This window comes from Miniopterus schreibersii (assembly GCF_964146895.1).
Source record: "Miniopterus schreibersii genome assembly, chromosome: 11".
NCBI lineage: Eukaryota > Metazoa > Chordata > Mammalia > Chiroptera > Miniopteridae > Miniopterus > Miniopterus schreibersii.
The window spans coordinates 65,675,301-65,696,566 of NC_138111.1; the positions used below are offsets into that span (position 1 = coordinate 65,675,301).

The window sequence follows — 21,266 nt, forward strand, 5'->3', positions numbered from 1 at the left end:
GTGATACAGAGCTTGAAAGCTTTTTTTTAAAAAAATCACTTCATAAAATAAAACCTGTGTAAAAGTTCAACATACAAAATGGACAAACCTGTGCAAATCTGATAAGGAATTAATATCCAGAATATATAAAGAACCTCTAAAACTCAACAACAAAACAATGCAATTTTTTTTAAAAAACTAGCAAAGGACTTAAATCTCTCCAAAGATACACAAATGGCCAATAAATGCATGAGAAAGATGTTCCACATCACTAATCATTAGAGAAATGGAAATCAAAACCACAATGAGATACTACTTCTTACCCATTAGGATGGATATAATAAAAAAAACACAGAAAACAGCAGTGTTGGTAAGGATGTGGAAGAATTGGAACCCGTATGCACTGCTGGTGGGAATAAAAAATACTGCGGCCCCTTGGGAAACAGTACGGTAGTTTCTAAAAAAATTAAACAGCCCTAGCTGCTTTGGCTCAGTGGTTAGAGGGTTGGCCCTTAGTCTGAAGGGTCCCAGGTTCAATTCTGGCTCCAGTTGGGGCACGTGCAGGAGGCAACCAATTGATGTGCCTCTCTCACATCAATGTTTCTCTTTCTCTCTCTCTCCCCCCAACACCTTTTCCACTCTCTCTGAAAAGCAACGGGAAAAAAATATCCTCAAGTGAGGATTAAAAAAAAAAAATTAAACAATTACCATATGACCCAGCAATTCCAGTTCTATGTATTTATCCGAAAGAATTGAAAGTAGGAACTGAAGCAGATATTTGTACCCCTATGTTCATAGCAGCACTATTCACAACAGCCAAAAGGTCAAAACAATCCACACATCCATTGGCAGATGAATGGATAAACAGGATGAATATATGCTTACAATGGCATATTATTCAGACTTAAAAATGAAGGAAATTCCAATGCATACGTAGATAAACCTTGAAAATAGTATGCTAAGAGAAGAATAGCCAGACACAAAAGAACAAACATAATTCCACTCATAGGAGATACCTAGAGCAGTCGAACCCAGGAAGGCAAAAAGGAGAACAGTGGTTATTGGGGGCCAGGAGAACTGGGGGAGGTGGGGAGTTATGTTTAATGGGAACAGAGTTTCAGTTGGGCAGACGAAAAAGTTCTGGAGACGGATGGAAGTGACGGTTGCACAACAATGTGAATGTACTTAATACCACTAAATTGTACACTTTAAAATGGCTAAAATGGTAAGTTTTAGGGTATATACATTTTACCACAATTTTTTAAAAAGGACATACCTGTAGTGGCCCCAGTCAGAGTAGAGGCAGGGCCTGGGGCACACCCTGAGCCCCTGCCAAGCTCCCCACCAAGGCCCTGCTGGTTGCCCACCTGACAGCCCCAACCCCTCTGCTGCTCCTATGTTAACAGAAAAGGTTTTGTCCAGGAATCTCATGGCCACAAGTCTTGGGGGAGTCTGGGGTCTTCCCCAATGCCACCGGTGAATCTTGATTAATGTAGATCACCGGACCTCAAATGTTTTTTTCTCAGGACCCCTTTACACTCTTAAACATTACTGAGGTCATTACTGAATGCTTTTGTTTATGTGGGTTATATTTATCAATATTTACATTAGAATTTAAAAATAAGAAAAATTTAAAACCCAAGAATATGCATACACACTCTTCTGATAGAGCACAGGATTCAGTGCAGACATGGCCAAGTTCAAGAACCAAACCATGCACAACCAGAAATGCACAGAAATGACATCAGGAAACTCCAATCACAAAGATATGAATCTCTTTAGAGCATGGACCCCAAGTTCCTGAGAAACATGCACTTTGCCAAGAAGCACAAGAAGGGCCTGAAGGAGATGCAGGCCAACGCCAAGGCCATAAGTGCATGTGCCAAGGCTATCAGGGCTCTCATAAAGCCTGAAGAGGTCAAGCCCAAGATCCCAAAGGGTGACAGCTGCAACCTCAAAAGATTTGCCTACATAGCTCACCCCAAGCTTGGGAAATATGCTCGTGCCTGCATCACCAAGGATCTCAGGTTCTGCTGGCCGAAGTCCAAGGCCAAGGTTCAAACCAAGACTCGGGTGTCTGCAGCTCAGGATCCATCTCCCAAAGGTGCCCAGGCCACAGTGAAGTCTCCAGAACAGATACCTCTGTCTGGCAATGTGAGGAGGAAAGGACTAATGTGACCCCTGGGCTGCTTGCTACATGGGGCTGGTGTCCTCCTGCACTATTTGTACAAATAAACCTGAGGAGGGATGTATAAAAAACAAAACCAAAAAAACTCCACAGACACACACATTTCATTAGCTGCCAAATCGATTACATCATCATACATCATGCAGCCTCTTGACAACTCTACTGTACACTAAAGAGAGAATGAGAGTAGGAAACGCAAATAATACCTTTAGGATTACTATGAAAATATTGGTGCTCTTGAGGACCTCCTGAAAGGGTCTTAGGAAGACCCAAGGGTCCCTGAACCACATTTTGAGAATGGCTATTGTAGAACAGCCATAGTATTCCCATTTGCCCTCCTACCAACATAGGTATGAGCAATATTATGCAACTCTGGAAAATGAGAACTGAGCTTTAGCTGGAGGGTTTCTGAGATAGTCTTTCTCAACCTTAAATAAAGACATGTTTTTCCATATTAGACACTGTAGTCTTCATGTGACACTTAGAATTGCAGTAGTCACCTTGGGACCCAGGAGTAAGTAAGCCTCAGAGGACTGGTCAACCTGCTGCAAGTAGCAAAGAAGAAAGATGGACCTGGGTCCTCTCAACTAGCATAGCTGAGGCAATGAAGTAGCCAACCTTGGAATTTTTCTCTGTGCTTATGCCACCTTTCATTGGGTTTTCTGTTACTTGTAGTCAAAAGGTGTTCTAGCTGGTACATCTGAGAACCTAGTTTGCTGAACACAGTCTGAAAACCACTCCTACGCACACAGTACCTGGCACATAGTAGGAAGTCAATAAGTATTTGTTAAATAAGTATGTGAATAAATAAATAAGTATACAAACAAAGCCTCAGTGGATTAGGTAGATAAAATAGATAACATTCTGACCAACTTTGTGTTGACAGACCCCATGTAGTTCCAGACTGTCAACATTTCAAAGACCATTACAAATCTCACGCTATCAAAAACAGCTGTGTACAGCTGTTAAGGGATCCAGGAGAGTTCAAAATTGCTTTCCTTTGGTCTGGACCTTCTAAAAGCCAGAGGTACGAGAGGTAAGTCTATACATACCAAATATAGACCTCAGCCTGCGCAAAGTGGCAATCTGATAAAGAGCACTCTTTTTCTCTATTTCCCCTGAGCATGAGTCAACTGAAGTAGCCTCTCCCATGAAATAAGCACCAAACAGAGATTTGTGAGCAGAATGCTACAAAACACGCTGTTTATGGAGGAAGGAAAAAAGACAAATCAAATATCTGGCCTTCAATTAATGTCAACAACTAGGGGCACAATGGCCTTGTCAGAAAAAGATTTAAAATCTCTAGAAGCATAATCAAATATAAAATTAAGAAGTTTATGTTCAGCTATGCTTAAGCTCAACAACTTCTTCCTCTTCCTACTGAAAGCCTGATGCCAGCATTTTTAACTTACTCTAAAGTAATGTTTCTTTGCTTCATTATTTTAAGTAAGACTGGTCGATCTGTCCCTATTTTCATGGCTTTTTAAAAAAGTCACAATAAAATGTTCTTGTTCCCATAAAGTGCTTATGAAAGAAACAAATGATATTTTCTCCCTAAAACAATGAAGTTTTAAGAAAATTTCCACTAGGAGGAGCTGGCTTTTTCTCTGTTGAGTCAGCAGTGTTTCACCTCTGAGATACTCTAATCAAAAACACAGACCTGAAATTTGCAGATAATTTCAAACAAACCTCAATCATAAACAAAATCTGGGTCTGAGGAATCGGCGGAGGCAACTGCAAACCAGGTGCAGAGCGTACACACTCTTCAGATGGCTTTGTAAAGAATTAAGGAAATTTAATCTATCTGGAGATTTACTGAACTCCCTTCTTCCACCCATGTCCCCAGCCATGTGGGGACAAGAGCTGCTCTCTGGACCTGGCTTCCAAGTCGCATCCTTCAGGACAGTGCTGCCTTCAGGCTGCTATGCTAGAAACCCCTGACCTTGCCCCCCTCAGAGCACCACAGAGCTGTCACTAGGACTCCAGCAACACTAGCCTCCCCGCCACATTCCCTTAGAAACAGTGGTTACTCACTCTCCTTGCATTCTTGTCCTCACTGTACTTACCTGAGAGTAAGACTGTGAACTTCTAGGGAGACCAGTTAGAAAAATGAGCTGAGGGGCACATTAGATATTAAAATACTAGAAATCTTCTTGCTTTTGTCACTGGTGACTTGGCTCCAAGTTATTTCTGCTTCTTCCACCCTTGGTTTGTTCCACTCGTAATTTATCACTAAACAAACAAAAACAAACAAAAATCCCACACATTAATTGGGAACTGACTTTATGACAGGGACTCTGAAAAACATTGCAAATAAAAAGATGTCAGCATTCCCTGCTCTAACACAACCTGTGGCTAATGAGGAAATCAGGGTCTGTAAACAGGTAAAACATAATCCCCTGTGGGAAGGGCTGGGAGAGAAGGAATCATGGGGAGCTGCAAGGAGCATTAAGGCGGGCACCTCACCCAGCACAGAGGTGTCAGACACTTCCAGAGAGAAACGGCTCCTGAGCTAAGCAAAATCACAACGTATGAGCAGGAGTGAACCAGGCAAAAACATCAAAACCAAACACAGAATGCTACTACACTTCACAGGAAGAGTTAAGTTACCTGTGATTCATGTCTCTCAAACCTGATGAAAAAGACTCTTGAACAGCAGGCAAACAGCTCTGGCGGGCGGAGGGTATTGGGGGGGTGTGGAGGGATTGAGCAAAAAAGAAAAAAAAAAGAGAGAAGTCACGGACATGGACAACAGTGGAAATACAGCGGGAGGGAGGAAGAGGGCACCGAGGGGATAAAAGGTGATGGAAAAAATGAAATAAAATAAAATAAAACAAAAAGACTTTAGAGCTCCTAGGGTTGTCTAAAATCATTATTCTATTAAATATAAAACTAGAAAAATATGTATTGTACTTATAACTTCTACAACTACAGATATTTTTAAATGCACAAATATCAACGAATCTATAAAATCAATAAAATTTCAATTGACAACATGAATTCAATGTGATGGATGATGTAGGTTACTGCACCTTATGAGTCAGGTGAAATTGGTGCTGGCAGCTACTGGCAGTTTCTGCTGGTTGGCTGGTGATGGCTGAATTCGCACAACACTCTCCTCTTTCTGAGCTACCGTGAAACAGCACTCTCTCATTCGGCACAAGCACATTATTTAGATTTTACCTCTGTTCATTTTTCAATATCTAAAAGTAGTGCTACTTGGCACCAATACAAACACAACTGCAGGCACTGACATCTTAAGACACTATTTAGTTAAAATTTAGGTGTTTGGAAACAATTGAATTTCTTAAATTACCACCAAAATGAAAAATAAAAGGTAAAATCCTTGTAGAGAACCATGACATCCTAATAAATCCCACCTGCTTAATCCCACTCATCTTTTTGGGGCTGCCAGCCTCTAAAGGAGGAGTTTAAATAACTGTAAGTTACGGGTCACTGAACTCACACAGAAAAGCATTTTTGTGGTTAGCTTTTAGTACTATGTAAAACCAGATATCTCACTTTATTTCCTTTAAATCCTCAGCCCACATGACTTCCAGATAGGATGGCAGAGTAAATTCACTCTCTGATAGGTCCTCTCCACTCCAAATACACAGTACCGCGAGAGGAAACACGAGAAACTAAAAGGATGCAGGCAAACTTAAAAATAATATAAACATCTCTGTGAAACAGATATGGTGCGGAAACAAAGAGGTAAGTCCTTGAAGTTAAAGCCTTGAGCCTCTTAAGCTCGGGATCCAAAAATAGGCATCAAAACTGGAAGTATGAGTCCTGCAGGGTTTTGAGGCTAAACACAATCCACAAAGGAGAGTGTGTCCTAGCATCACTGCTTGAAGGCAGGGTCAAAGATGATCATTGGAGGAGGGCTCCCCATTCCTGGTTTCATATGGGGCTGTGGCCCAGGTTGGAGAGTAGGACACAGGCCATTCAGCAACCAAGAACTCAACAAAGCAGCCCATGATTGCCCCAGTAACTAAACCACCACTGCAGTTCTAGACTCAGGCTCCATGGAAGCCAAAGAGACAACTATAAAATTGCTAAACAAAGGAAAGTAAGCAGAGAGGGAGAAAGAGTGGCGGAAAATAAATGAATAAATGAAAATAATTTTAAAAACATCTTATTCAAGACCAAAGTTCTAAAGTATGTAAAGAAATCTAATTCCAATATAGGCAACTAACAAAATCAACCATCAGATCACAAACTTACTTCAGATGAAATAATATTAAAAAACAGTCCAACAAAATAAGTATATTTAGATTACTTTAAAAGAATAAGAAATTAGAAAACAAAAAGGCGAAATTAAAACAAGAAGAGATGTTTAAAAAAAAAGAATCAATTGGAAATTATGTAAATAAAGAATAGTCATTAAAATTAAAAGCTCAGTACAGAACTGAATAATGTAAATCTGAAGCTGAGGACTTCACTCATAGATTGTAACTCAGCAGAAAAAGAAGAAAAATATGAAGAGTAGCTAAGAAACATAAAGGACAGCTCCACAAACATCTAGAAGGCATCAGAGCAAAAGAAAGGGAGGGGAATGGAAAAGGAGCAGTATCTAAAGAGATTAAGCTAAGAATATTTAAAGAAATAAGCTAAGAATGTTCAAGAAATACATGAGTTTCACATTAAAAGTACATTCTAAATACTGAGAAAGATAACTTAAATAAATAAGCAGATAATTAAATAAATCTGTTTTTGCCCGGCTGGGTGTGGCTCAGTGGTTGAGCGTCGACCTAGGATCCAGGTGATCAGGGTTCGATTACTGGTCAGGGCACATGCCCAAGTTGCGGGCTCGGTCCCCCAGTTGGGGGCATACAGGAGGCGGCTGATCGGTGACTCTCTCATCAATGATGTTTCCATCTCTCTCTCCCTCTCCTTTCCTCTCTCTGAAATCAATAAAGATATATTTTATAAAAAAATAAAAATAATAATAAAAAATCTATTTTTAAAGCCACACAAACTAAAATTAATAATTATAAAAAAAATCTCACAAGCTACCAGAGAGCACCTGGACACGCACTGGATGTGTGGGTCACAAAGCCCTAGAGGAGGTGAGCTCTGGTGCAGCAGCCTGGCCAGCTGAGCCCACTGAGACCTGGCCGCCTGCGGGGTCAGCAGGCAACCAGCAGCTCAGATCCTCACCCCCAGGCTGATACAGAAGCTCCATCCGCATTTTGCGTCTTCCTTAACAGCTGGTGGATATAAGGTAAAGCAACTGTCTTTCACATTAGAGACAACCTCAAGAAACCTCCTGAAAAAGCAGACCCTAAGTGTTTCAGGCAGCTTCTGGCAACAAGAGATTTGTCCTCCCTGGAATAGATACTCAGGCCTGGGTTTAAATTTCTCTTCCTTTACCTCCAGGCTTCTACCAGCAGCACCAAATGTGAACTTTACTGGATGCCTCTGCTCACCTCAACCAACTTCAGATCAAGAAACTCATTATGTAGTAAAAGAAGTAAGGAAAGGGGCTTATGCCAACAGGGTTCCTGGCCGGTGTCGCTCAGTTGGCTGGGCATCATCCCATGCACCAAGAGGTCACCAGTTCGATTCCTGGTCAGGGCACATGCCTGGGTTAGGTGCTTGATCCCCAGTAGGGGGCGTGCAGGAGGCAGCTAATCCATGTTTCTCATTGATGTTTCTCTCTTTCTCTCTCTCAAAAATCAATAAAAATATTAAAAAAATAAACTACTTAAAAAAGGAAACAAGAATCATAGCCTGAGTTACCTGGAAAGAAACTTGATTTGGAAGATCACGGATGATTTCCAATAGAAAAAAAAATGGTCTCAGGAAACTGGTAACACACAACACACACAATTGTTCAGATAAAAACTAAAGCTACAATTTTTTTTAAAAGTTTAGTAAACTTCTCATTTAGGTTCCCTTGGAAAGCAGACAGAGCTCAGGCAAGCTAGAAAAGGTAAAGACCAGAATTCACCACATTTCCAGACAGAAAAATCTCTCACCAAAACCACTCAGATGATGCTATCCAAATTGTGAACCTTGCAGTCACCCAAGGGGATCAATAGGGAAATAGGCCCTAGTTTCAAAACCTTTCTAAAACTGTTATGTTATGGCACAAGAGCACCACCTACTGTAATAGTTCCAAGGGACAATTTAGTCCATTTATTGAAAAACGGCTGTATACCCACTTCTACCAACTGTTTACCTTGCTTCAGAAGAACGACTGTGGAGGGATGGACTTCAAATCATTTCAACCTAATTGGCTATCTCTTTCTCTTTTAAAAGTAGGGCCTTTGCCAAGACATCCTGAAAAAGAAACAACAGTCCTTCTCCTTACTTCCCCCATTTTTGCTTTAATAACCACAGTAAAACAAATCTTGCTACTGCTAGTGACCCCTTTCCCTCCTGCGCAGCTCTGGCTATCTTACTACACACTGCTTTATCTAGAGCTCTACCCTCCCTGTTCCGAGGGGCGGAGAAAAACCCAAGGGGAGAAGCTGCAGTAGCTCTACCGGATCTGGGAAGGGTATGTGTAACGTAAATTTTAAACCCTACAGTGCACAGTTTGAAGACTGGGGAATAGTACTTTTGAAACTCATTTCAAGATGAATACAATAGTTCCCCTCCCCCTGAGGAGCTTACAGTAAACAGAGAGGTTCTAGCAATGAACTACTAGCAAAATAGAATAAAGAAGAAAATAACATGAGGAAAGACAATTTATGGGATATTATCAGTTAACATCAGGGCAGAGCTGTTTCAGCTATGCTGTATACACACAGAATACAACTAAGGCCATGGCAAAAATAGGGTTCTTTCAGGAGCCCCCTTCAAGGCTTTCGTGAAGCTTCTAGGCATTGTCAATTACAAAAACCCGATAGACTCACCTGAATAACCCACATAAATTCTAGCCCGTGTGTCATTTAGCTTTGTTATATTTTATTGGTCTGGTGGGGACACTCTATTTATGAGCCATTGCATGTGCAACCTCTACTCTGTGTTAGCAGTGATGAAAAAGCAGCAGCTCATATTTATTTCCAGTCATGCTGCTAGTACTAGTCAGGGTTTCCATTACAGCCAGAGCACTCACATGAAAATAGGGAAGAGATTCTCCACACAGTACATTCAGGGAAGAAATAACGTGTATCCCCAAAATATCAGTCATCTGATGCCTGTAAAAATACAAATTTGTTAACTTGGAAATCATAAAAACTTCAAAACAATAAATGTATCAGTATTCTGTTTCAATTACTTCACAGGAAAAGAAAAATGATACTTTAGAAAAATTCCAATCACAGTTCTCTAGTGTATAAGCCACTAGCAAAATGTGCAGTCTGTAGAACGGTGTGTTTGCTAATGCCCCAGGGCAAGGGGAACTAGGGCAGTGTCACAGCGAGTGTGAGTAGGACTGAATGTGAAAACCTCAGGGGAGAGGCTTGTTGAAAATGAATGAGGTTATACAGAGGCAAATTCTAAGTTAAAGAGCAACTGACTAATTGACTAAAGCAGAAAAAAAACCAACCTGGGATTGATAGGCCCACAAAAAAATTTTAAAGGCATAATAATATTGGGTTTTAGTCGTCCAATCAACATAAAAGACTTTAATGTTAGAATATACTAACAGAGGTCTAGCAAAAATTTAGTAAGTATGCTAAATTTGACCCAATTTTGTTCCATTAAAATTTCAGGTGAAGTGGACATTTGCAGTTATTATCTCTACCACCCATTCTCTATCTTCCTCTTTCTTATCAAGACCAAAATTTCCTAGCTAGCAGATTTTGCTGAAAGGAAAATGGGCTCTGTGTTCAAGCAGTGGTACTCAGTCAGGGGCAATCTTGACCCTCCTGGGCCCTTTGACAATGTTTGACATTTTCGGTTGTCACGATGGGGGACTGTGCTACTGGCATCCAGTGAGTAGAGGCGAGGGATGCTGCTGAACATCCTACAATGCACAGGACAGTCCCCTGCAACAAAAAATTATTGGGCGTTCCCTGGCAGGGTGGCTCAGTTGGTGGGAGCGTCATCCTGTATACCAAAGGATTACAGGTTCAATTCTTGGTCAGGGCGCATACCCAGGTTTCAGAGAGGCAACCAACCAATGTTTCCCTCTTACAACAATGTTTCTGTTTCCCTCTCTCCCCCTCGCCCTTTTTCCTCTCTCAAAAAAACCAATGAAAACATATCCTCAAGCGAGGATTAAAAAAAAAAAAATTATCGGGTCCTGCCCATAATATAACACTATCACTCACATAGGAGCTACTGGAAAAAGACTCTCCTCACCAGGTGTGAAGAAAGAAACAAGAGCTCTACTTGCTGCAGGAAGCCAGCCTTAGCATGAAGTGCTGGAGGCAAACACAGAGTTCAGGTGATGACTTCTAGCCATAGGGCTCTTAAGAAGATATACCACTTTTTGGACAATGACTCATTTTTCCCCCTCATTAAATTACCTTTTCACCACACAGCACAGTAAGTAAATCACATAATATTTCAATATTATGGTTGCAGATAAAGAACAGACTCACTAATTTACTCAACACAGCAGTTTTTGGTCAAGAATATCATATGGAACAAAAAGAATTTTAAGAGGATTCTAAGATGGTGTCTGATTGAGTGGAAGCTATACTGACACTCTCAGGACCAAACTGGAATTACAACTAAAATAGAGAAAAACCATCCTGAATAATCAACTGCAACTGTAGACGAGCTGGAGAGCACCCTCAAAACCAAGGACCTAAAAGGCAGAGACCGCATAGAGACAGGCAGGAAATACGGAGGCGCCAGAGGCCTGGTTGGGCTCCCACAGGCAGCAGCCAAAGGTCTGGAGGGATATCTCAGCTTTGGGGGTTCCCATTGAGGACACTGGGGCGTAAACCCCAAGCTGAGCTTCTCAGCCAAGAGTACCAGAACTGAGAAAGGTGCCCATTAACATCTGGCTGTGAAAACACAGCTGGAAATGCAAGTATCCTCTTAAAGGGCCAACACAAAAAGTTCCGTGCACAGCCAATTATCTTGGGCTCTGGCAGAGGGAAGGCAGAGTGAACTAGAGTAGTGTGAAAAGAATCTGGGGTTTTGGGCTCTGGAGACAGAGCTCAGAGGGTAACCATCTGGATTTCTGTGCTAAGCCATTCCCCCATACTGCACAAGACATCTTTATCAGGCAGACCTTTGCCAGTCAGGCAGTTTTGGCCTGGGGGGGAGCAATTGGCCCACCCACTGGAAAACCTCTCACCCTATCCTGTGGAGTTTATGCCTTGCTGTGGTCTATAGCCTGAGGCTCATTAAGAGATTATGATCAATCAGCCTGCAGGCAGAGGAGGACGTCTGGGAGCTTTGAGTCTTTACCAGATCTGTTTCTGACCTGGGCCTTGGAAAAACAGACTTGGGTATGCATCTTGGTCCTGTCCAAATGCACCCATCCCCAGCAGAAAGAACAACAAGCCAGCCCAGCAGAGGGAACCACAAGCCGTGGGTTATTAACAGCTCCAAACAGGGTACTCAAGGCCAGTCACAAAGAGTGTCTGACACTGGTCTGTACCAGAGACCCTCCAAAAAGGCTGAGTCTTAGCAGATTTACCTAATACATAGAAACAACCCAAATAGATAGTCAAAATAGGGAAACAAAAAAGCAAACCCCAAATAAAAGAAGAAGAGAAGTCTCAAGAAAAAGAGCTAAATGAAATGGAGATAGGCAATCTATCAAATATAGAGTTTGGAAAACTGGAAAAAGATATAAAAACTCTGAAAAATGACCCGTCGGATATGAAAAATGAGATAGCAGAAATAAAGAATACATTGGAAGCAATAAACAGCAGACTACAGGAAGCTGAGGATTGGATCAGCAAATTAGAGGACAGGGTAGAAAAAATCAATCAGAGATAAAAAAAAAAAAATTAAAAAACAGGAGGACAGTTTAAGGGACTGTGGGACAACATGAAATGTAACAATATTCGCATTATAGTAATAACAGAAGGGGAAGAGAATAAGCAAGGGCTAGAGAATTTGTTTGAAGAAATAATGGCAGAAAACTTCCCTAATCTGACAAGGAAAAAACACACACAAGTTCAGATGGCACAGAGAGTCCCAAGTAAGAAGAACCCAAAGAGGCCCACACCCAGACACATAATAATTAAAATGCCAAAAATTCAAGACAAAGAGAGAATCTTAAAGGCAGCAAGAGAAAAGTAATTTGTTACCTACAAAGGAGCTACCATAAGGCTGTCAATTGATTTCTCATCAGAAACTCTACAGGCCAGAAGGGACTGGCATGAAGTATTCAAGGTAATGCAAAACAAGGATCTGAAACCAAGACTACTCTATCTAGCAAGGTTATCATTCAAAATAGATGGTGAAATAAAGAGCTTCCCAGACCACAAAAGGCTAAAGGAGTTTATCGCCACCAAAACAGCACTGTAAGAAATGTTAAAGGGACCGCTGTAAGAAGAAGAAGAAATAGAGTAACATAGGCATAAAGAATTAAAATGACAATAAATAAGTACCTATCAATAATAACCTTAAGGACTAGAGATCAACAGCAATATAGTCATAATTCGGGGACTTTAACACCCTACCGACTTCACTGGATAGATCTTCCAAACAAAAAGTCTACACAGAAACAGTGACTCTAAATGGCACACTAGATCAGATGGATTTAATTGACATTTACAGAACATTTCGCGCAAAAGCTGCAGATATATATTCCTCTCAAGTGCACATGGGTCATTCTCAAAGATAGATCACATGTTAGCACACAAAACAAGTCTCTACACGTTCAAGAAGACTGAAATCATATCAAGCATCTCAGATCACAATGGCAAGAAATTAGAAATCAACCACAGTAAAAACACTCAAAACATTCAACCACGTGGAGCCTAAATAGCATGTTATTAAACAATGAATGGGTTATCAATAAGATCAAGAAAGAAATCAAAAACTTTCTGTAAACAAATGAAAATGAACACACAACAACCCCAAATCTATTTGACATAGTGAAAGCAGTCCTGAAAGGGAAGTTCAGAGCACTACAGTCCTACCTCAAAAATCAAGAAAAATTTTTAATAAACTATCTAACCCTACAACCAAAAGAATTAGAAAGCTACTCTGTGGAGCCATCTGGACCAGGGCTTTTGTTTGCTGGGAGTTTTTTTATTGCTGCCTCAATTTCATCAGTTGTTATTGGCCTATTCAGGTTTTCTGATTCTTCCTGATTCAGTTTTATATTATCTCACTCATATGTGGAATCTAATAAACAAAACAGACTGAGGAACAAAATAGATTCAGAGACATAGAAGCATGGAACAGACTGATGAATCTCAGTGGGAAGGTGGGGGTGGGGGAGTGGGTGAGGAGAAATTAATCAAAGAACTTAAATGTATATATGCATAACCCATGGACACAATGTGGTGAAGGCGGGGTGGTGGATGCAGGGTGGAGGGGATCAATGGGTGAAAAATAAGGGGATATCTGTAATACTTTCAACAATAAAGATAAATTTAAAAAAACAAGAAGATAACATGTGCAAGATCAGAAATCTGATGGCCATCAACATGTAACTGGTGACTGCAAGAAACCCATCTGTAAAGAAGGCTTAAACTGGATCCCTGGTGAAGAGGAAGAAGAGAAGGAGATTGTGGTGTTATGGAAGTCAAGACATTTCAAGCCCAGCCAGCGTGACTCAGTGGTTAAGCATCAACCTACGATCCGGGAGATCACAGCTCGATTCCCAGTCAGGGCACATGTCTGGGTTTTGGGCTCGATCCCCAGTGGAGGGTGTGCAGGAGGCAGCCGATTAATGACTCATCATTGATATTTCTCTCTCTCTCTCTCTCTCTCTCCCCCCCCTTCCTCTCTCTGAAATAAAGATATGTTTTAAAAATATAAAGACTTTTAAAATTATTCAAACATCCCATCTCATCTGTTAGTAGGCTAAATGGTGGCCCTGCAAATATATCTCATATCCTAATCCCCAGAACCTGTGATTATTACCTTAAGAGTAAAGTCATATTCACTTTGTATGGCAAAAGATGTGATTAAGTTAAGGATCTTGAAAAAGAGGTACTTATCCTGGATTATTAGGGCAGGCCAATAATGCAATCACATGTATCCTTATGAGAGAGGTAGCAGGAGTCTGGAGACAGACACACACGAGGAAGCAATGTGAAAACGGGCCACAAGTGATGTGGCCGCAAGCCCAGGAATGCTATGCTGGCAGTAACCAGAAGCTGGAAGAGGAAAGAACGAGATTCTCCCCTAGAATCCCCAGAGGTAACTCAGCCTTGCCAAGTTTTGGACTTCTGGCTCCAGAACTGTACGAGAATAAACTTCTGTTGTTTGAATCACTGAATTTGTAATAATTTGTTATAGCAGCCTCAGGAAACTAGTACTGCATCCTTCAAGAAAGTACAGAAATTGCAGGCTACAAGAAGAAAAGCAAATTTACCTCTTGCTTTTTTGGGGGAGGGAACACAAAGATTGCTCTTCTACAGAGATGACAAAGGTTTCCACATCAGTTTTTTCACTGTCAATGCCCAAAGGAGAAGAAAAAAAAAAAGGCCATTAAGCACTTCTGATATTTGAATGCATGCTCTCCACAATCTTCCAAAGAATGACTCCTCACCTCCTATTCCCACATCCTGTCAAGCCTTCTTTCTTCTTTATTGAGGCAACAAAGCAACATTTTATATTTTAATGTACCAACTGTATTTATTAATTTTCAAGTCATTGTTTACAATTTATATAAAAGTGTTTTCATTGCTCACTGATAAATTTTTCTATTTGAGGAAAATACTTGGGTATCTTGGGTTGGGATGAAACACATCAAAACTTTTCCCATTAAAATTAACAGAAATAATTAATTTCTTTACTAGCTTTTCACTTAGTAACAGCGTTTATAGGAATGAATTCAAGTCATTAAATAGGTATATTTAATTCATCTATAGCAAATGCCCAAGTAGCCTAATTTCTTGACCCTCTTCATTAATTCCTTGTCAAGATAATCATATAGAAGAAAAATATTTTTAATATGGTTCAAACATGCTACCTCATCAACACTAGTCTAAATGGTGCCTCCCAATATATGTCCATGTCCTAATCCCTGGAATCTGTTAATATTACCTTCAATGAGTGCAGGAGTTAGAGGTTGGAAATCAATGATCCAACCTAACCCTTTCACTTCATAGAGTAGGTAAGACAGTACAGAGGGATGAAGTACTTTCCTTAAACTATGTGGTTAGAATCCCACCCAGAAGAGAATCTAGGTCTCCTAGCACCTAGCCCAGTATTCTAACTGAGGTTATAAGAAGGAATTGAAAAAAATGGGAATAAAGAATCAGAAAACAGCAGAACGTTTTTCTTTTTTGAGAAAAGACAAAATGATATAGACATTCTTTAGATTAGAAAAGGAAAGGGTGGTTAATGAATTAACGAAGGAAACACTGACTAAAGGCTACCTCGACTTACACTTATTTCGCACTGGTACTCAGACTTTGGTTTTCTATCTTTTGGTGTCTTATGACCCAAAGAGTCTTCAAGATCTTAATTATGTAAGACTCTATTATACTAGGTTCTACTGGTACTATATCTCAGTTGTAGACCAAAAATCCATATAACTAGCTCAAGTTGAATGGGGTAGGAGATTGCTATGAAAAAGCTACAACAAAGGATCTAATGAATATCCAAGGAAAGAAAAGAGAGCTTAGCTGGACAAAAACAAAACAAAACTGTGACTAGAAGGTCCCACCACCATCTCTTATGGGTCTCCACATGTCTGCTCCACTCTACAACTTCTCTCTATAGACTAGCCTCTTTTTTTCGTTCCCCCTGACTTGCACATGGTTTTTATGGTATAGTTAAGAATCTGGTTACAACACTACACGATCTTTCAGCCTAAGGATTCATCATCATCTAATGAACTCAGTATCTTAAGGTTACCATTCTCAGGAAAGAGAATCTAGTTGGCTCAATCTAGACAATGGAATCTCTACATTGGTTTCTACTGGGTCAGCTGCTCCTCCCACAAAGATTGGTGGTTGACAGGTACTAAATTCTGGGCAGATTTTTCAAGAAGGGGTGCAGCAAGAGGAAACGATCAGCATGTACATTAAGGTACTGGTACCTCAAGAACTGGTACTTCAAGCAATTAAAAAAAAAAAAGTCTGACAGAGGTTGAGGGGAGAGGGAAGATGAACAGACAGAGCACAGAGTAAGGATTTTAGGGCAGTGAAACCACTCTGCATGAAACTTTTTGGTGGACACATGTCATTACACATTTCTCCAAACCCATAAAATGTACCACATCAGAGGTAAATGATGATCTCTGGATGATTATGATCTATCAATGTAGATTCATCAGTTATACAAATGTACCACTCTTGTACAGGGTGTTGATAGGGGGAAGTTGTGCATATGTGGGGGAAGAGGGATATATGGGAACTGTACACTTTTCACTCAATTTTGCTGTGAAGCTAAACCAGCTCTTTAAAAAAGTTTACTTAAAATAAAAAAGGTCATGGTGACAAGAGCAACCTTGGTCTAACAAAACTAAAACCTACTCGAGACACTCTGAGCATAAGGATCAGAAATAGCAGGAGCAGAGTGAGAAAGGCAAGAATGGATCTCAATTACATCTGGCAGCAGCTGCAGCCCTCACACCCTATATAATAAAATTAATCAGTTCCCTGAGTTACAATTTCATAAATTCAGACAGCCAGATGCTTGGTTTCTCCAGGCAGAGAAGATAATTCCTGCTGGTTGTACTATGAGGTATTATCTGCTTCCAAGTCCAGTATGTGAACTCCTCAACCACCAGGAAATTAAATGCAAAGCTTTTATTGGGTCTCCCCCTAAATCTACCCCCAAGATAATATTCATTTCCAATGTCAACTAAGAATTTCATAGGGGAGATCTCCTGTTACATATATGGAGTTTTTTTGTTGCTGGGTTTGTTTGTTCTTAAAGAAGTTTTCATCTCGACTTAGAATGCAGGATATTCTAACAGTACTATATGGCCTGTGGCATTAATTCCACAGGCCAACTTTTCTTTAAATCTTTCCTTTAACAGATGCACCTCTTCCTGTCACAGGGAGCCTGGTCTTTCTTTTACCCTCCCCTGCCTCATTTTTAAGACCACTCATTTAGGGGCAAGGTAAATCAAGAAACAGCCTGATTATGTATGTATGTATGTGTTATTGTTGTAATTAGCTTGTTGTTAATATTAATAAAAGGAAGACAGCAAATGAGAGGCCAGACATTATAAGCTCGGTCATCTGGGCAACTTCACCAGAAAGCTACAGCTTCACGCTCCCCAGGGAGCCACTGGTCCATTCCCTGCAGATCTCCGAACAGACTGAACAAAGGTGGAGATGGGCACATGCGCAGTGAAGTCAGGGTGACATTAGGAAGGTGCTTGCTTGTCAGTCTAGTCTGGGAACAATGGATTGGCTAGGGCGGAACACCATCAGAAGCACATGAAATCTTGGAAAGTTAAAATCCTCAAACAAAGGGTTCCCTCTCTCTTTTTGGCTCTTCCTCTCTTGGGCTCTTGCTCTCCCTTGCTCCGTGACCCATTCTCGCCTGCGTGTTCACCTGTTCTCTCTCCATAGCAATGTGGCCTTAAGCAACCACATGGCCTATGGCCACACAGACCCACATACAATGGACTGCAGCTGGGAACACAAGCTAAACTAGCCGGATACTGGATTGGACTTTAATATGGAGTAAAATTCTGTGCAGTAACCTAATTCTGGCCCTGCTGAAGATAAGACTGGACTTCTTCCATGGCGAGACAGACAGGGATGGAACCTTAGAGGAGAAACCCCTTAATTTTTTATCATCGATAAAGCTTTCCACAAAACCCCACCTTCCCATGGGGGCCTCAGGAAATTACTTCCCTCATGGCACCCTGAGAATTCCACTTTCACCGAAAACATATGTACCTAGCCTAAGTCTTAATAAAGTGCTACTGCTTGTTCCTTGTCATACCCCAAGAATTGTATTTTTGGTCTGGCAATCCTCAAAAGGTTCAACCACATCTATTTGGGTGGTATCTCAAAAAAGAAAAAAAAAATCAAAGAACAAGTAAGTATGAGTCCTTTTGCCTACCAACTGTGGGTAAAGACTTTGAAAGTTTTCCCACTAGCTTAAAAAGCATAATTATAACCTTTGGTTAATTTAAGTTTTGAGAATAAACTAGTCCACACGTAATTACTTTGTCTACATTTTCTTCTTTGTTTCTATGCCTCCATTCCATATAATACAGATTTCTTCCTTTAAGCATTTAGGAAGAAAGATGTTATGAAAGTACAAAATGTTTACATGGTATTTCCTGGATTTTGCCCTTCATTTTCATTGGAAAAAGAAAATTACCAAGCCATACTTTTATTCATCTAAAAAACACTTCCCAAGCACTAGTTCTGAGAGATATTTATAGGGCCTCCACAATCAAATGATTCAGGATTCAAGTGAGGTTTCTAACTGTATGCTGTAATTTCTCTTAAAGCAGCTCAGTGCATTCTAACTTGTTAAAGTCTCTGAAAAGCCAACTTTCACATGGTCATTCAACAAATATTCATTAAGTGCCTACTGTGTACCAGGCAATGTGCCAGAGGTTGGAAATAAGATGTCAACCCCAGGCACAGAAACTTGCCTCAAGGAATCTTAGTCTAGAGTGTGTTTTTCAAATTGCAAGTTGTGAAATCAATTATGTGGATAGCAACCAATCATTCTTTTTTACTGGAGGAAGACAGAATGGAAAATATCATAGTATATCACAACAGGAAGAATAGGTGCTGTTTAGTAATACTTTTGTAAAAAATAATGTGTGTTCTAAATAGTGTATAACATATTTTTCTTATTGTGGACCACAGTCAAAAGGTTTTAGAGAACCCTGCTCTAGGAGAAGAAATATATTACACAAGACATGATAATAAATATAAAGAGTGATATAAAAGAATAAGTAAAGGATACTATGGGAACATCAAAGAACATCACCAAAACTTTTTTGAGCCTACGCACATTATCATTTCATACTAGTTAAAAAGCCTATGGAAGAGAGAATAGACTTCCACCATGACAGTGTGAGGGGCTTAGCTTATCTGTTTCCTGGAGAAACTGATGAGTATTATTAAAACAATAGTCACTTAAAGCCTCTGTAAACGCTCCCAAGGGCAGAGAGAAAGTGAAAATATCTACTCATGAAAATCTGGTAAGAAAGGAGTGTCTATGGTATCTGAACCACCACCACTCCCTACCTCCCTCTTCTCAACTCAGCAAACTCCACTACAGCAATTAGTGAAGCATAATAGATGGGTGTGGTCAGAGAAAAGAGTTGAAAAGAGCCCTATCGATATCACTATCATTCCAGGGTGACAATGGGCATGTCCAAAGCTGCTGAGGAGCAACATCAGAGGCTTACCACTGATGCTGAGAGGGGAAAGGGATCTCCCACTCTAAAGAAATAAACAAGCAAATAACAAAATAAGCAGAAGGAGGGTCAAAGAAAGGACAACCAGTGTCCAGAGTTGCTACATTATATTATTTAAAATGTCCAGTTTCCAACAAAAAAAATTATGAAGAATGCAAACAAATAAGAAAGTATGACCGAGACACCAGAGACAAAGCAGGTAACAGAAACTGCCTGTGAGAGAGATCAGATGTTGGATTTCTCATAAAAAGATTTCAAAGTAACCATTATAAACATGTTCTCAGAATTAAAGAAAACCATGATTAAAGAAGTGAAGAAAGGAATGATGACAATGTTGTATCAATAAACAAACAAATTATAAAAAAGAAACAAATGGAATTTTGGAAGTTGAAAAGAACAGTAATGGGGCATGTGGGGAACTTTAGAGTGGCTCAACAGTAGACATGAAATGACAGAGAAAGAATAAGCAAACTTTAAGATAGAGATCAAGCCAAAGAACAGAGAGAAAAAAAAGAAGAAAAATGAAGATGCCCTCAGAAAAATGTGGGGTAGTATTAAGCGCACCAACATGCTCATAATGAAAGGAGCAGAAGGAGAGGATAGAAAGGAGCAGAAAAAAAATTTTTTTAAAGGTTAAACCTTCCCAATTTTATTGAAAAAAAATCCAGGAAGATCAACAAACTTCAAGTAGAATTTTTTTAAAAGATATCCTTAAAAATATACAAAAATACTGAAAGTCAAGGACAAGGAGAGAATCTTGAAAGTAGCAAGAGAACAATAATTATTTACAAGGGAACCCCAATAAGATTAACAGCTGACTTCTCAGCAAAAACAATAGAGGCCAGAAGCCAGAGAGTGGGATAACATATCCAAAGTGCTCAGAGGAAAATACTGTCAACCAAAAATTTCATATACAGCAAAGCTATCTTTCAAAACTGAACATGAAGCCATGGCCAGTGTGGCTTAGATGGTTGGAGTGTTGTCCCATGCACCAGGAGATTGCAGGTTTGGTTCCTGGTCAGGGCACATACCTAGGTAATGGGTTTGATCTCCAGATGGGGCACGTATGAGAGGCAACCAATCGATGTATCTCTCTCAGTGTTCCTCTCTCTTTCCTCTTCCTTCCTCCCTCTCTGAAGTCATTTTTTAAAAAAAATGAACATGAGCCCTAGTTGGCTGGGCCCAGTGGTTAGAATGTTCTACTGTGGACTGAACAGTTCCAGGTCCCATTCCGGCCAAGAGCATGTACCTCTGTTGCAGGCTCAATCCCTGGCCCCAGTTGGGGCGAGTGAAGGAGGCAACCAATTGATGTGTCTCTCTCACATCAATGTTCTCCTCTCTCTCTTCCTTTCTCTCTCCCTTCCACTCTCTCTGAAAAGCAATGGAAAAAATATCCTTGGGTGAGAATTAAAAAAATGTTGTTGTTTTTTTAAATGAACATGAAATAAAGACTTTCCCAAATAAAGAAAAACTGAGAGGGTTTGTTCCTTAGAAGATCCTACAATAAATACTAAAGTAAGTTCTTCAGGCTGAAAACAAGTAACCAGACAAGGTAAGTCAAATCCACACAATAAAACAAAGACCACCAGTAAAAGTAATCATGTAATTATAAATGCGTGTTTTCTTTGTTCTCCTAACATAAAAATCAATTGTATAAAATGCTATGTATATGATGAATTATTGGGCCTACAACATATAGAAATG

The 21,266-nt window shown here is 40.1% G+C and overlaps 1 protein-coding gene and 1 pseudogene across 14 annotated transcripts in view; one reads left to right on the forward strand and one right to left on the reverse strand.

Moving 5' to 3' along the window:
- FANCC (FA complementation group C) overlaps positions 1–21,266 on the reverse strand; it is a 222,985-nt gene that overhangs the window by 140,859 nt on the left and 60,860 nt on the right. For 7 of the 13 annotated variants that reach the window (XM_081151080.1, XM_081151076.1, XM_081151086.1 and 4 more), the window contains 2 exons: positions 9,237–9,318; positions 4,234–4,399 (listed from right to left, as the gene is read on the reverse strand). The exons of 1 other annotated variant lie outside the window; for it this stretch is intronic. The gene's annotated coding sequence lies outside the window, so the exon portion shown is untranslated. Of the gene's footprint in view, positions 1–4,233; positions 4,400–9,236; positions 9,319–14,582; positions 14,661–21,266 lie in introns of all 13 variants that reach the window. 5 more of the 13 variants (XM_081151087.1, XM_081151088.1, XM_081151078.1 and 2 more) reach the window with 3 other exon arrangements.
- LOC308563579 (large ribosomal subunit protein eL29 pseudogene) lies at positions 1,765–2,157 on the forward strand (annotated as a pseudogene). The gene has a single exon. The product of its transcript is annotated as a large ribosomal subunit protein eL29 pseudogene (transcript).